Raw genomic sequence first — 14,553 nt, forward strand, 5'->3', positions numbered from 1 at the left:
CGCCCTCTGTTTCGCGCCCTCTGTTTCAGCCCCTCTGTTTAAGACCCTCTGTTTCAGCCCCTCTGTTTCAGCCCCTCTGTGTCTGCCCCTCTGTTTCAGCCCCTCTGTTTCTCCTCCTCTGTTTCTTGCCCTCTGTTTCGCGCCCTCTGTTTCAGACCCTCTGTTTCAGCCCCTCTGTTTCAGCCCCTCGGTTTCAGCCCCTCTGTTTCAGCCCATCTGTTTCTCGACCTCTGCTTCAGCCCCTCTGTTTCAGACCGTCTGTTTCAGCCCCTCTGTTTCAGCCCCTCTGTTTCAGACCCTCTGTTACACGCCCTCTGTTTCGCGCCCTCTGTTTCGCGCCCTCTGTTTCAGACCCTCTGTTTCAGACCCTCTGTTTCAGACCCTCTGTTTCTCGCCCTCTCTTTCAGCCCCTCTGTTTCTCGCCCTCTGTTTCAGCCCCTCTGTTTCTCGCCCTCTGTTTCAGACCCTCTGTTTCCGACCCTCTGTTTCAGACCCTCTGTTTCTCGCCGTCTGTTTCAGCCCCTCTGTTTCTCGCCCTCTGTTTCAGCCCCTCTGTTTCAGACCATCTGTTTCAGCCCCTCTGTTTCAGACCCTCTGTTTCAGCCCCTCTGTTTCAGACCCTCTGTTTCAGACCCTCTGTTTCTCGCCCTCTGTTTCAGACCCTCTGTTTTGCGCCCTCTGTTTCAGCCCCTCTGTTTCAGCCCCTCTGTTTCAGCCCCTCTGTTTCAGCCCCACTGTTTCTCGCCCTCTGTTTCCCACCCTCTGTTTCAGACCCTCTGTTTCAGCCCCTCTGTTTCAGCCCCTCTGTTTCAGCCCATCTGTTTCTCGCCCTCTGTTTCAGCCCCTCTGTTTCAGACCCTCTGTTTCAGACACTCTGTTTCTCCCCCTCTGTTTCAGCCCCTCTGTTTCTCGCCGTCTGTTTCAGCCCCTCTGTTTCAGACCCTTTGTTTCAGACCCTCTGTTTCTCGCCCTCTGTTTCAGCCCCTCTGTTTCTCGCCGTCTGTTTCAGCCCCTCTGTTTCAGACCCTCTGTTTCAGCCCCTCTGTTTCAGACCCTCTGTTTCAGACCCTCTGTTTCTCGCCCTCTGTTTCGCCCCCTCTGTTTCAGACCCTCTGTTTCAGCCCCTCTGTTTCAGCCCATCTGTTTCTCGCCCTCTGTTTCAGCCCCTCTGTTTCAGACCCTCTGTTTCAGCCCCTCTGTTTCACCACTCTGTTTCAGACCCTCTGTTTCAGACCCTCTGTTTCTCGCCCTCTTTTTCAGCACCTCTGTTTCTCGCCGTCTGTTTCAGCCCCTCTGTTTCGCGCCCTCTGTTTCAGCCCCTCTGTTTCAGACCCTCTGTTTCATACCCTCTGTTTCAGACCCTCTGTTTCTCGCCCTCTGTTTCGGCCACTCTGTTTCTCGCCCTCTGTTTCAGACTCTCTTTTTCTCGCCCTCTGTTTCAGCCCTTCTGTTTCAGCCCTCTGTTTCAGACCCTCAGTTTCTCGTCCTCTGTTTCAGCCCCTCTGTTTCAGACTCTCTGTTTCAGACCCTCTGTTTCAGCCCCTCTGTTTCAGCCCCTGTTTCTCGCTCTCTGTTTCAGCCCCGCTGTTTCAGACCCTCTGTTTCAGCCCCTCTGTTTCAGACCCTCTGTTTCAGACCCTCTGTTTCAGACCCTCTGTTTCTCGCCCTCTGTTTCAGACCCTCTGTGTCTGCCCCTCTGTTTCAGCCCCTCTGTTTCTCGTCCTCTGTTTCTCGCCCTCTGTTTCGCGCCCTCTGTTTCAGACCCTCTGTTTCAGCCCCTCTGTTTCAGCCCCCCTGTTTCAGCCACTCTGTTTCTCGCCCTCTGTTACACGCCCTCTGTTTCAGACCCTCTGTTTCAGACCCTCTGTTTCTCGCCCTCTCTTTCAGACCCTCTGTTTCAGACCCTCTGTTTCTCGCCCTCTGTTTCAGCCCCTCTGTTTCAGACACTCTGTTTCGCGCCCTCTGTTTCGTGCCCTCTGTTTCAGACACTCTGTTTCAGACCCTCTGTTTCTCGTCCTCTGTTTCAGCCCCTCTGTTTCTCGCCGTCTGTTTCAGCCCCTCTGTTTCAGACCCTCTGTTTCAGCCCCTCTGTTTCAGACCCTCTGTTTCAGACCCTCTGTTTCTCGCCCTCTGTTTCGCGCCCTCTGTTTCAGCCCCTCTGTTTCAGACCCTCTGTTTCAGCCCCTCTGTTTCAGCCCCTCTGTGTCTGCCCCTCTGTTTCAGCCCCTCTGTTTCTCCTCCTCTGTTTCTTGCCCTCTGTTTCGCGCCCTCTGTTTCAGACCCTCTGTTTCAGCCCCTCTGTTTCAGCCCCTCGGTTTCAGCCCCTCTGTTTCATCCCATCTGTTTCTCGACCTCTGTTTCAGCCCCTCTGTTTCAGACCGTCTGTTTCAGCCCCTCTGTTTCAGCCCCTCTGTTTCAGACCCTCTGTTACACGCCCTCTGTTTCGCGCCCTCTGTTTCGCGCCCTCTGTTTCAGCCCCTCTGTTTCAGACCCTCTGTTTCAGCCCCTCTGTTTCAGCCCCTCTGTGTCTGCCCCTCTGTTTCAGCCCCTCTGTTTCTCGTCCTCTGTTTCTCGCCCTCTGTTTCGCGCCCTCTGTTTCAGACCCTCTGTTTCAGACCCTCTGTTTCAGCCCCTCTGTTTCAGCCACTCTGTTTCTCGCCCTCTGTTACGCGCCCTCTGTTTCAGACCCTCTGTTTCAGACCCTCTGTTTCAGACCCTCTGTTTCTCGCCCTCTCTTTCAGACCCTCTGTTTCAGACCCTCTGTTTCTCGCCCTCTGTTTCAGCCCCTCTGTTTCAGACCCTCTGTTTCGCGCCCTCTGTTTCGTGCCCTCTGTTTCAGACACTCTGTTTCAGACCCTCTGTTTCTCGTCCTCTGTTTCAGCCCCTCTGTTTCAGACCCTCTGTTTCAGCCCCTCTGTTTCAGACCCTCTGTTTCAGCCCCTCTGTTTCAGACCCTCTGTTTCAGACCCTCTGTTTCTCGCCCTCTGTTTCGCGCCCTCTGTTTCAGCCCCTCTGTTTAAGACCCTCTGTTTCAGCCCCTCTGTTTCAGCCCCTCTGTGTCTGCCCCTCTGTTTCAGCCCCTCTGTTTCTCCTCCTCTGTTTCTTGCCCTCTGTTTCGCGCCCTCTGTTTCAGACCCTCTGTTTCAGCCCCTCTGTTTCAGCCCCTCGGTTTCAGCCCCTCTGTTTCAGCCCATCTGTTTCTCGACCTCTGCTTCAGCCCCTCTGTTTCAGACCGTCTGTTTCAGCCCCTCTGTTTCAGCCCCTCTGTTTCAGACCCTCTGTTACACGCCCTCTGTTTCGCGCCCTCTGTTTCGCGCCCTCTGTTTCAGACCCTCTGTTTCAGACCCTCTGTTTCAGACCCTCTGTTTCTCGCCCTCTCTTTCAGCCCCTCTGTTTCTCGCCCTCTGTTTCAGCCCCTCTGTTTCTCGCCCTCTGTTTCAGACCCTCTGTTTCCGACCCTCTGTTTCAGACCCTCTGTTTCTCGCCGTCTGTTTCAGCCCCTCTGTTTCTCGCCCTCTGTTTCAGCCCCTCTGTTTCAGACCATCTGTTTCAGCCCCTCTGTTTCAGACCCTCTGTTTCAGCCCCTCTGTTTCAGACCCTCTGTTTCAGACCCTCTGTTTCTCGCCCTCTGTTTCAGACCCTCTGTTTTGCGCCCTCTGTTTCAGCCCCTCTGTTTCAGCCCCTCTGTTTCAGCCCCTCTGTTTCAGCCCCACTGTTTCTCGCCCTCTGTTTCCCACCCTCTGTTTCAGACCCTCTGTTTCAGCCCCTCTGTTTCAGCCCCTCTGTTTCAGCCCATCTGTTTCTCGCCCTCTGTTTCAGCCCCTCTGTTTCAGACCCTCTGTTTCAGACACTCTGTTTCTCCCCCTCTGTTTCAGCCCCTCTGTTTCTCGCCGTCTGTTTCAGCCCCTCTGTTTCAGACCCTTTGTTTCAGACCCTCTGTTTCTCGCCCTCTGTTTCAGCCCCTCTGTTTCTCGCCGTCTGTTTCAGCCCCTCTGTTTCAGACCCTCTGTTTCAGCCCCTCTGTTTCAGACCCTCTGTTTCAGACCCTCTGTTTCTCGCCCTCTGTTTCGCCCCCTCTGTTTCAGACCCTCTGTTTCAGCCCCTCTGTTTCAGCCCATCTGTTTCTCGCCCTCTGTTTCAGCCCCTCTGTTTCAGCCCCTCTGTTTCACCACTCTGTTTCAGACCCTCTGTTTCAGACCCTCTGTTTCTCGCCCTCTTTTTCAGCACCTCTGTTTCTCGCCGTCTGTTTCAGCCCCTCTGTTTCGCGCCCTCTGTTTCAGCCCCTCTGTTTCAGACCCTCTGTTTCATACCCTCTGTTTCAGACCCTCTGTTTCTCGCCCTCTGTTTCGGCCACTCTGTTTCTCGCCCTCTGTTTCAGACTCTCTTTTTCTCGCCCTCTGTTTCAGCCCTTCTGTTTCAGCCCTCTGTTTCAGACCCTCAGTTTCTCGTCCTCTGTTTCAGCCCCTCTGTTTCAGACTCTCTGTTTCAGACCCTCTGTTTCAGCCCCTCTGTTTCAGCCCCTGTTTCTCGCTCTCTGTTTCAGCCCCGCTGTTTCAGACCCTCTGTTTCAGCCCCTCTGTTTCAGACCCTCTGTTTCAGACCCTCTGTTTCAGACCCTCTGTTTCTCGCCCTCTGTTTCAGACCCTCTGTGTCTGCCCCTCTGTTTCAGCCCCTCTGTTTCTCGTCCTCTGTTTCTCGCCCTCTGTTTCGCGCCCTCTGTTTCAGACCCTCTGTTTCAGCCCCTCTGTTTCAGCCCCCCTGTTTCAGCCACTCTGTTTCTCGCCCTCTGTTACACGCCCTCTGTTTCAGACCCTCTGTTTCAGACCCTCTGTTTCAGACCCTCTGTTTCTCGCCCTCTCTTTCAGACCCTCTGTTTCAGACCCTCTGTTTCTCGCCCTCTGTTTCAGCCCCTCTGTTTCAGACCCTCTGTTTCGCGCCCTCTGTTTCGTGCCCTCTGTTTCAGACACTCTGTTTCAGACCCTCTGTTTCTCGTCCTCTGTTTCAGCCCCTCTGTTTCTCGCCGTCTGTTTCAGCCCCTCTGTTTCAGACCCTCTGTTTCAGCCCCTCTGTTTCAGACCCTCTGTTTCAGACCCTCTGTTTCTCGCCCTCTGTTTCGCGCCCTCTGTTTCAGCCCCTCTGTTTCAGACCCTCTGTTTCAGCCCCTCTGTTTCAGCCCCTCTGTGTCTGCCCCTCTGTTTCAGCCCCTCTGTTTCTCCTCCTCTGTTTCTTGCCCTCTGTTTCGCGCCCTCTGTTTCAGACCCTCTGTTTCAGCCCCTCTGTTTCAGCCCCTCTGTTTCAGACCCTCTGTTTCAGACCCTCTGTTTCTCGCCCTCTGTTTCGCCCCCTCTGTTTCAGACCCTCTGTTTCAGCCCCTCTGTTTCAGCCCATCTGTTTCTCGCCCTCTGTTTCAGCCCCTCTGTTTCAGACCCTCTGTTTCAGCCCCTCTGTTTCACCACTCTGTTTCAGACCCTCTGTTTCAGACCCTCTGTTTCTCGCCCTCTTTTTCAGCACCTCTGTTTCTCGCCGTCTGTTTCAGCCCCTCTGTTTCGCGCCCTCTGTTTCAGCCCCTCTGTTTCAGACCCTCTGTTTCATACCCTCTGTTTCAGACCCTCTGTTTCTCGCCCTCTGTTTCGGCCACTCTGTTTCTCGCCCTCTGTTTCAGACTCTCTTTTTCTCGCCCTCTGCTTCAGCCCTTCTGTTTCGGCCCTCTGTTTCAGACCCTCAGTTTCTCGTCCTCTGTTTCAGCCCCTCTGTTTCAGACTCTCTGTTTCAGACCCTCTGTTTCAGCCCCTCTGTTTCAGCCCCTGTTTCTCGCCCTCTGTTTCAGCCCCGCTGTTTCACACCCTCTGTTTCAGCCCCTCTGTTTCAGACCCTCTGTTTCAGACCCTCTGTTTCAGACCCTCTGTTTCTCGCCCTCTGTTTCAGACCCTCTGTGTCTGCCCCTCTGTTTCAGCCCCTCTGTTTCTCGTCCTCTGTTTCTCGCCCTCTGTTTCGCGCCCTCTGTTTCAGACCCTCTGTTTCAGACCCTCTGTTTCAGCCCCTCTGTTTCAGCCACTCTGTTTCTCGCCCTCTGTTACACGCCCTCTGTTTCAGACCCTCTGTTTCAGACCCCCTGTTTCAGACCCTCTGTTTCAGACCCTCTGTTTCAGACCCTCTGTTTCAGACCCTCTGTTTCTCGCCCTCTGTTTCAGCCCCTCTGTTTCAGACCCTCTGTTTCGCGCCCTCTGTTTCGTGCCCTCTGTTTCAGACACTCTGTTTCAGACCCTCTGTTTCTCGTCCTCTGTTTCAGCCCCTCTGTTTCTCGCCGTCTGTTTCAGCCCCTCTGTTTCAGACCCTCTGTTTCAGCCCCTCTGTTTCAGACCCTCTGTTTCAGCCCCTCTGTTTCAGACCCTCTGTTTCAGACCCTCTGTTTCTCGCCCTCTGTTTCGCCCCCTCTGTTTCAGACCCTCTGTTTCAGCCCCTCTGTTTCAGCCCATCTGTTTCAGCCCCTCTGTTTCACCACTCTGTTTCAGACCCTCTGTTTCAGACCCTCTGTTTCAGACCCTCTGTTTCTCGCCCTCTGTTTCAGACCCTCTGTTTCAGACCCTCTGTTTCTCGCCCTCTGTTTCAGCCCCTCTGTTTCAGACCCTCTGTTTCGCGCCCTCTGTTTCGTGCCCTCTGTTTCAGACACTCTGTTTCAGACCCTCTGTTTCTCGACCTCTGTTTCAGCCCCTCTGTTTCAGACCGTCTGTTTCAGCCCCTCTGTTTCAGCCCCTCTGTTTCAGACCCTCTGTTTCTCGCCCTCTGTTTTACGCCCTCTGTTTCGCGCCCTGTGTTTCAGACCCTCTGTTTCAGATCCTCTGTTTCAGACCCTCTGTTTCTCGCCCTCTGTTTCAGACCCTCTGTTTCGCGCCCTCTGTTTCAGCCCCTCTGTTTCAGCCCCTCTGTTTCAGCCCCTCTGTTTCTCGCCCTCTGTTTCTCACCCTCTGTTTCAGACCCTCTGTTTCAGCCCCTCTGTTTCAGACCCTCTGTTTCTCGCCCTCTGTTTCAGCCACTCTGTTTCTCGCCCTCTGTTTCAGCCCCTCTGTTTCAGACCCTCTGTTTCAGACCCTCTGTTTCAGACCCTCTGTTTCAGACGCTCTGTTTCTCGCCCTCTGTTTCGCGCCCTCTGTTTCAGCCCCTCTGTTTCAGACCCTCTGTTTCAGCCCCTCTGTTTCAGCCCCTCTGTGTCTGCCCCTCTGTTTCAGCCCCTCTGTTTCTCGTCCTCTGTTTCTCACCCTCTGTTTCGCGCCCTCTGTTTCAGACCCTCTGTTTCAGACCCTCTGTTTCAGCCCCTCTGTTTCAGCCACTCTGTTTCTCGCCCTCTGTTACACGCCCTCTGTTTCAGACCCTCTGTTTCAGACCCTCTGTTTCAGACCCTCTGTTTCTCGCCCTCTCTTTCAGACCCTCTGTTTCAGACCCTCTGTTTCTCGCCCTCTGTTTCAGCCCCTCTGTTTCAGACCCTCTGTTTCGCGCCCTCTGTTTCGTGCCCTCTGTTTCAGACACTCTGTTTCAGACCCTCTGTTTCTCGTCCTCTGTTTCAGCCCCTCTGTTTCTCGCCGTCTGTTTCAGCCCCTCTGTTTCAGACCCTCTGTTTCAGCCCCTCTGTTTCAGACCCTCTGTTTCAGACCCTCTGTTTCTCGCCCTCTGTTTCGCGCCCTCTGTTTCAGCCCCTCTGTTTAAGACCCTCTGTTTCAGCCCCTCTGTTTCAGCCCCTCTGTGTCTGCCCCTCTGTTTCAGCCCCTCTGTTTCTCCTCCTCTGTTTCTTGCCCTCTGTTTCGCGCCCTCTGTTTCAGACCCTCTGTTTCAGCCCCTCTGTTTCAGCCCCTCGGTTTCAGCCCCTCTGTTTCAGCCCATCTGTTTCTCGACCTCTGCTTCAGCCCCTCTGTTTCAGACCGTCTGTTTCAGCCCCTCTGTTTCAGCCCCTCTGTTTCAGACCCTCTGTTACACGCCCTCTGTTTCGCGCCCTCTGTTTCGCGCCCTCTGTTTCAGACCCTCTGTTTCAGACCCTCTGTTTCAGACCCTCTGTTTCTCGCCCTCTCTTTCAGCCCCTCTGTTTCTCGCCCTCTGTTTCAGCCCCTCTGTTTCTCGCCCTCTGTTTCAGACCCTCTGTTTCCGACCCTCTGTTTCAGACCCTCTGTTTCTCGCCGTCTGTTTCAGCCCCTCTGTTTCTCGCCCTCTGTTTCAGCCCCTCTGTTTCAGACCATCTGTTTCAGCCCCTCTGTTTCAGACCCTCTGTTTCAGCCCCTCTGTTTCAGACCCTCTGTTTCAGACCCTCTGTTTCTCGCCCTCTGTTTCAGACCCTCTGTTTTGCGCCCTCTGTTTCAGCCCCTCTGTTTCAGCCCCTCTGTTTCAGCCCCTCTGTTTCAGCCCCACTGTTTCTCGCACTCTGTTTCCCACCCTCTGTTTCAGACCCTCTGTTTCAGCCCCTCTGTTTCAGCCCCTCTGTTTCAGCCCATCTGTTTCTCGCCCTCTGTTTCAGCCCCTCTGTTTCAGACCCTCTGTTTCAGACACTCTGTTTCTCCCCCTCTGTTTCAGCCCCTCTGTTTCTCGCCGTCTGTTTCAGCCCCTCTGTTTCAGACCCTTTGTTTCAGACCCTCTGTTTCTCGCCCTCTGTTTCAGCCCCTCTGTTTCTCGCCGTCTGTTTCAGCCCCTCTGTTTCAGACCCTCTGTTTCAGCCCCTCTGTTTCAGACCCTCTGTTTCAGACCCTCTGTTTCTCGCCCTCTGTTTCGCCCCCTCTGTTTCAGACCCTCTGTTTCAGCCCCTCTGTTTCAGCCCATCTGTTTCTCGCCCTCTGTTTCAGCCCCTCTGTTTCAGACCCTCTGTTTCAGCCCCTCTGTTTCACCACTCTGTTTCAGACCCTCTGTTTCAGACCCTCTGTTTCTCGCCCTCTTTTTCAGCACCTCTGTTTCTCGCCGTCTGTTTCAGCCCCTCTGTTTCGCGCCCTCTGTTTCAGCCCCTCTGTTTCAGACCCTCTGTTTCATACCCTCTGTTTCAGACCCTCTGTTTCTCGCCCTCTGTTTCGGCCACTCTGTTTCTCGCCCTCTGTTTCAGACTCTCTTTTTCTCGCCCTCTGTTTCAGCCCTTCTGTTTCAGCCCTCTGTTTCAGACCCTCAGTTTCTCGTCCTCTGTTTCAGCCCCTCTGTTTCAGACTCTCTGTTTCAGACCCTCTGTTTCAGCCCCTCTGTTTCAGCCCCTGTTTCTCGCTCTCTGTTTCAGCCCCGCTGTTTCAGACCCTCTGTTTCAGCCCCTCTGTTTCAGACCCTCTGTTTCAGACCCTCTGTTTCAGACCCTCTGTTTCTCGCCCTCTGTTTCAGACCCTCTGTGTCTGCCCCTCTGTTTCAGCCCCTCTGTTTCTCGTCCTCTGTTTCTCGCCCTCTGTTTCGCGCCCTCTGTTTCAGACCCTCTGTTTCAGCCCCTCTGTTTCAGCCCCCCTGTTTCAGCCACTCTGTTTCTCGCCCTCTGTTACACGCCCTCTGTTTCAGACCCTCTGTTTCAGACCCTCTGTTTCAGACCCTCTGTTTCTCGCCCTCTCTTTCAGACCCTCTGTTTCAGACCCTCTGTTTCTCGCCCTCTGTTTCAGCCCCTCTGTTTCAGACACTCTGTTTCGCGCCCTCTGTTTCGTGCCCTCTGTTTCAGACACTCTGTTTCAGACCCTCTGTTTCTCGTCCTCTGTTTCAGCCCCTCTGTTTCTCGCCGTCTGTTTCAGCCCCTCTGTTTCAGACCCTCTGTTTCAGCCCCTCTGTTTCAGACCCTCTGTTTCAGACCCTCTGTTTCTCGCCCTCTGTTTCGCGCCCTCTGTTTCAGCCCCTCTGTTTCAGACCCTCTGTTTCAGCCCCTCTGTTTCAGCCCCTCTGTGTCTGCCCCTCTGTTTCAGCCCCTCTGTTTCTCCTCCTCTGTTTCTTGCCCTCTGTTTCGCGCCCTCTGTTTCAGACCCTCTGTTTCAGCCCCTCTGTTTCAGCCCCTCGGTTTCAGCCCCTCTGTTTCATCCCATCTGTTTCTCGACCTCTGTTTCAGCCCCTCTGTTTCAGACCGTCTGTTTCAGCCCCTCTGTTTCAGCCCCTCTGTTTCAGACCCTCTGTTACACGCCCTCTGTTTCGCGCCCTCTGTTTCGCGCCCTCTGTTTCGCGCCCTCTGTTTCAGACCCTCTGTTTCAGACCCTCTGTTTCAGACCCTCTGTTTCTCGCCCTCTCCTTCAGCCCCTCTGTTTCTCGCCCTCTGTTTCAGCCCCTCTGTTTCTCGCCCTCTGTTTCAGACCCTCTGTTTCTGACCCTCTGTTTCAGACCCTCTGTTTCTCGCCGTCTGTTTCAGCCCCTCTGTTTCTCGCCCTCTGTTTCAGCCCCTCTGTTTCAGACCCTCTGTTTCAGCCCCTCTGTTTCAGCCCCTCTGTTTCTCGCCCTGTGTTTCCCACCCTCTGTTTCAGACCCTCTGTTTCAGCCCCTCTGTTTCAGCCCCTCTGTTTCAGCCCATCTGTTTCTCGCCCTCTGTTTCAGCCCCTCTGTTTCAGACCCTCTGTTTCAGACACTCTGTTTCTCCCCCTCTGTTTCAGCCCCTATGTTTCTCGCCGTCTGTTTCAGCCCCTCTGTTTCAGACCCTTTGTTTCAGACCCTCTGTTTCTCGCCCTCTGTTTCAGCCCCTCTGTTTCTCGCCGTCTGTTTCAGCCCCTCTGTTTCAGACCCTCTGTTTCAGCCCCTCTGTTTCCCACCCTCTGTTTCAGACCCTCTGTTTCTCGCCCTCTGTTTCGCCCCCTCTGTTTCAGACCCTCTGTTTCAGCCCCTCTGTTTCAGCCCATCTGTTTCTCGCCCTCTGTTTCAGCCCCTCTGTTTCAGACCCTCTGTTTCAGCCCCTCTGTTTCACCCCTCTGTTTCAGACCCTCTGTTTCAGACCCTCTGTTTCTCGCCCTCTTTTTCAGCACCTCTGTTTCTCGCCGTCTGTTTCAGCCCCTCTGTTTCGCGCCCTCTGTTTCAGCCCCTCTGTTTCAGACCCACTGTTTCATACCCTCTGTTTCAGACCCTCTGTTTCTCGCCCTCTGTTTTGGCCACTCTGTATCTCGCCCTCTGTTTCGGCACCTCTGTTTCTCGCCCTCTGTTTCAGACTCTCTTTTTCTTGCCCTCTGTTTCAGCCCCTCTGTTTCAGACCCTCTGTTTCTCACCCTCTGTTTCAGCCCCTCTGTTTCAGCCCTCTGTTTCAGACCCTCTGTTTCTCGTCCTCTGTTTCAGCCCCTCTGTTTCAGCCCCTCTGTTTCAGACTCTCTGTTTCAGCCCCTCTGTTTCAGACCCTGTTTCTCGCCCTCTGTTTCAGCCCCGCTGTTTCAGACCCTCTGTTTCAGCCCCTCTGTTTCAGACCCTCTGTTTCAGACCCTCTGTTTCAGACCCTCTGTTTCTCGCCCTCTGTTTCAGACCCTCTGTTTCGCGCCCTCTGTTTCAGCCCCTCTGTTTCAGCCCCTCTGTTTCAGCCCCTCTGTTTCAGACCCTCTGTTTCTCGCCCTCTGTTTCAGACCCTCTGTTTCGCGCCCTCTGTTTCAGCCCCTCTGTTTCAGCCCCTCTGTTTCAGCCCCTCTGTTTCAGCCCCACTGTTTCAGCCCATCTGTTTCTCGCCCTCTGTTTCAGCCCCTCTGTTTCAGACCCTCTGTTTCAGCCCCTCTGTTTCATACCCTCTGTTTCAGCCCCTCTGTTTCAGCCCCTCTGTTTCAGACCCTCTGTTTCAGACCCTCTGTTTCTCGCCCTCTGTTTCAGACCCTCTGTTTCTCGCCCTCTGTTTCAGCCCCTCTGTTTCAGACCCTCTGTTTCGCGCCATCTGTTTCGTGCCCTCTGTTTCAGACACTCTGTTTCAGACCCTCTGTTTCTCGCCCTCTGTTTCAGCCCCTCTGTTTCTCGCCGTCTGTTTCAGCCCCTCTGTTTCAGACCCTCTGTTTCAGCCCCTCTGTTTCACCACTCTGTTTCAGACCCTCTGTTTCTCGCCCTCTTTTTCAGCACCTCTGTTTCTCGCCGTCTGTTTCAGCCCCTCTGTTTCGCGCCCTCTGTTTCAGCCCCTCTATTTCAGACCCTCTGTTTCATACCCTCTGTTTCAGACCCTCTGTTTCTCGCCCTCTGTTTCGGCCACTCTGTTTCTCGCCCTCTGTTTCAGACTCTCTTTTTCTCGCCCTCTGTTTCAGCCCTTCTGTTTCAGCCCTCTGTTTCAGACCCTCAGTTTCTCGTCCTCTGTTTCAGCCCCTCTGTTTCAGACTCTCTGTTTCAGACCCTCTGTTTCAGCCCCTCTGTTTCAGCCCCTGTTTCTCGCCCTCTGTTTCAGCCCCGCTGTTTCACACCCTCTGTTTCAGCCCCTCTGTTTCAGACCCTCTGTTTCAGACCCTCTGTTTCAGACCCTCTGTTTCTCGCCCTCTGTTTCAGACCCTCTGTGTCTGCCCCTCTGTTTCAGCCCCTCTGTTTCTCGTCCTCTGTTTCTCGCCCTCTGTTTCGCGCCCTCTGTTTCAGACCCTCTGTTTCAGACCCTCTGTTTCAGCCCCTCTGTTTCAGCCACTCTGTTTCTCGCCCTCTGTTACACGCCCTCTGTTTCAGACCCTCTGTTTCAGACCCCCTGTTTCAGACCCTCTGTTTCTCGCCCTCTGTTTCAGACCCTCTGTTTCAGACCCTCTGTTTCTCGCCCTCTGTTTCAGCCCCTCTGTTTCAGACCCTCTGTTTCGCGCCCTCTGTTTCGTGCCCTCTGTTTCAGACACTCTGTTTCAGACCCTCTGTTTCTCATCCTCTGTTTCAGCCCCTCTGTTTCTCGCCGTCTGTTTCAGCCCCTCTGTTTCAGACCCTCTGTTTCAGCCCCTCTGTTTCAGACCCTCTGTTTCAGCCCCTCTGTTTCAGACCCTGTTTCTCGCCCTCTGTTTCAGCCCCGCTGTTTCAGACCCTCTGTTTCAGCCCCTCTGTTTCAGACCCTCTGTTTCAGACCCTCTGTTTCAGACCCTCTGTTTCTCGCCCTCTGTTTCAGACCCTCTGTTTCGCGCCCTCTGTTTCAGCCCCTCTGTTTCAGCCCCTCTGTTTCAGCCCCTCTGTTTCAGACCCTCTGTTTCTCGCCCTCTGTTTCAGACCCTCTGTTTCGCGCCCTCTGTTTCAGCCCCTCTGTTTCTCGCCCTCTGTTTCAGCCCCTCTGTTTCAGACCCTCTGTTTCAGCCCCTCTGTTTCAGCCCCTCTGTTTCTCGCCCTCTGTTTCCCACCCTCTGTTTCAGACCCTCTGTTTCTCGCCCTCTGTTTCGCCCCCTCTGTTTCAGACCCTCTGTTTCAGCCCCTCTGTTTCAGCCCATCTGTTTCTCGCCCTCTGTTTCAGCCCCTCTGTTTCAGACCCTCTGTTTCAGCCCCTCTGTTTCACCCCTCTGTTTCAGACCCTCTGTTTCAGACCCTCTGTTTCTCGCCCTCTTTTTCAGCACCTCTGTTTCTCGCCGTCTGTTTCAGCCCCTCTGTTTCGCGCCCTCTGTTTCAGCCCCTCTGTTTCAGACCCACTGTTTCATACCCTCTGTTTCAGACCCTCTGTTTCTCGCCCTCTGTTTTGGCCACTCTGTATCTCGCCCTCTGTTTCGGCACCTCTGTTTCTCGCCCTCTGTTTCAGACTCTCTTTTTCTTGCCCTCTGTTTCAGCCCCTCTGTTTCAGACCCTCTGTTTCTCACCCTCTGTTTCAGCCCCTCTGTTTCAGCCCTCTGTTTCAGACCCTCTGTTTCTCGTCCTCTGTTTCAGCCCCTCTGTTTCAGCCCCTCTGTTTCAGACCCTCTGTTTCAGCCCCTCTGTTTCAGACCCTGTTTCTCGCCCTCTGTTTCAGCCCCGCTGTTTCAGACCCTCTGTTTCAGCCCCTCTGTTTCAGACCCTCTGTTTCAGATCCTCTGTTTCAGACCCTCTGTTTCTCGCCCTCTGTTTCAGACCCTCTGTTTCGCGCCCTCTGTTTCAGCCCCTCTGTTTCAGCCCCTCTGTTTCAGCCCCTCTGTTTCAGACCCTCTGTTTCTCGCCCTCTGTTTCAGACCCTCTGTTTCGCGCCCTCTGTTTCAGCCCCTCTGTTTCAGCCCCTCTGTTTCAGCCCCTCTGTTTCAGCCCCACTGTTTCAGCCCATCTGTTTCTCGCCCTCTGTTTCAGCCCATCTGTTTCAGACCCTCTGTTTCAGCCCCTCTGTTTCATACCCTCTGTTTCAGCCCCTCTGTTTCATCCCCTCTGTTTCAGACCCTCTGTTTCAGACCCTCTGTTTCTCGCCCTCTGTTTCAGCCCCTCTGTTTCAGACCCTCTGTTTCGCGCCATCTGTTTCGTGCCCTCTGTTTCAGACACTCTGTTTCAGACCCTCTGTTTCTCGCCCTCTGTTTCAGCCCCTCTGTTTCTCGCCGTCTGTTTCAGCCCCTCTGTTTCAGACCCTCTGTTTCAGCCCCTCTGTTTCACCACTCTGTTTCAGACCCTCTGTTTCAGACCCTCTGTTTCTCGCCCTCTTTTTCAGCACCTCTGTTTCTCGCCGTCTGTTTCAGCCCCTCTGTTTCGCGCCCTCTGTTTCAGCCCCTCTGTTTCAGACCCTCTGTT

The sequence above is a fragment of the Chiloscyllium punctatum genome, chromosome 48 (assembly GCF_047496795.1).
Source record: "Chiloscyllium punctatum isolate Juve2018m chromosome 48, sChiPun1.3, whole genome shotgun sequence".
Lineage (NCBI taxonomy): Eukaryota > Metazoa > Chordata > Chondrichthyes > Orectolobiformes > Hemiscylliidae > Chiloscyllium > Chiloscyllium punctatum.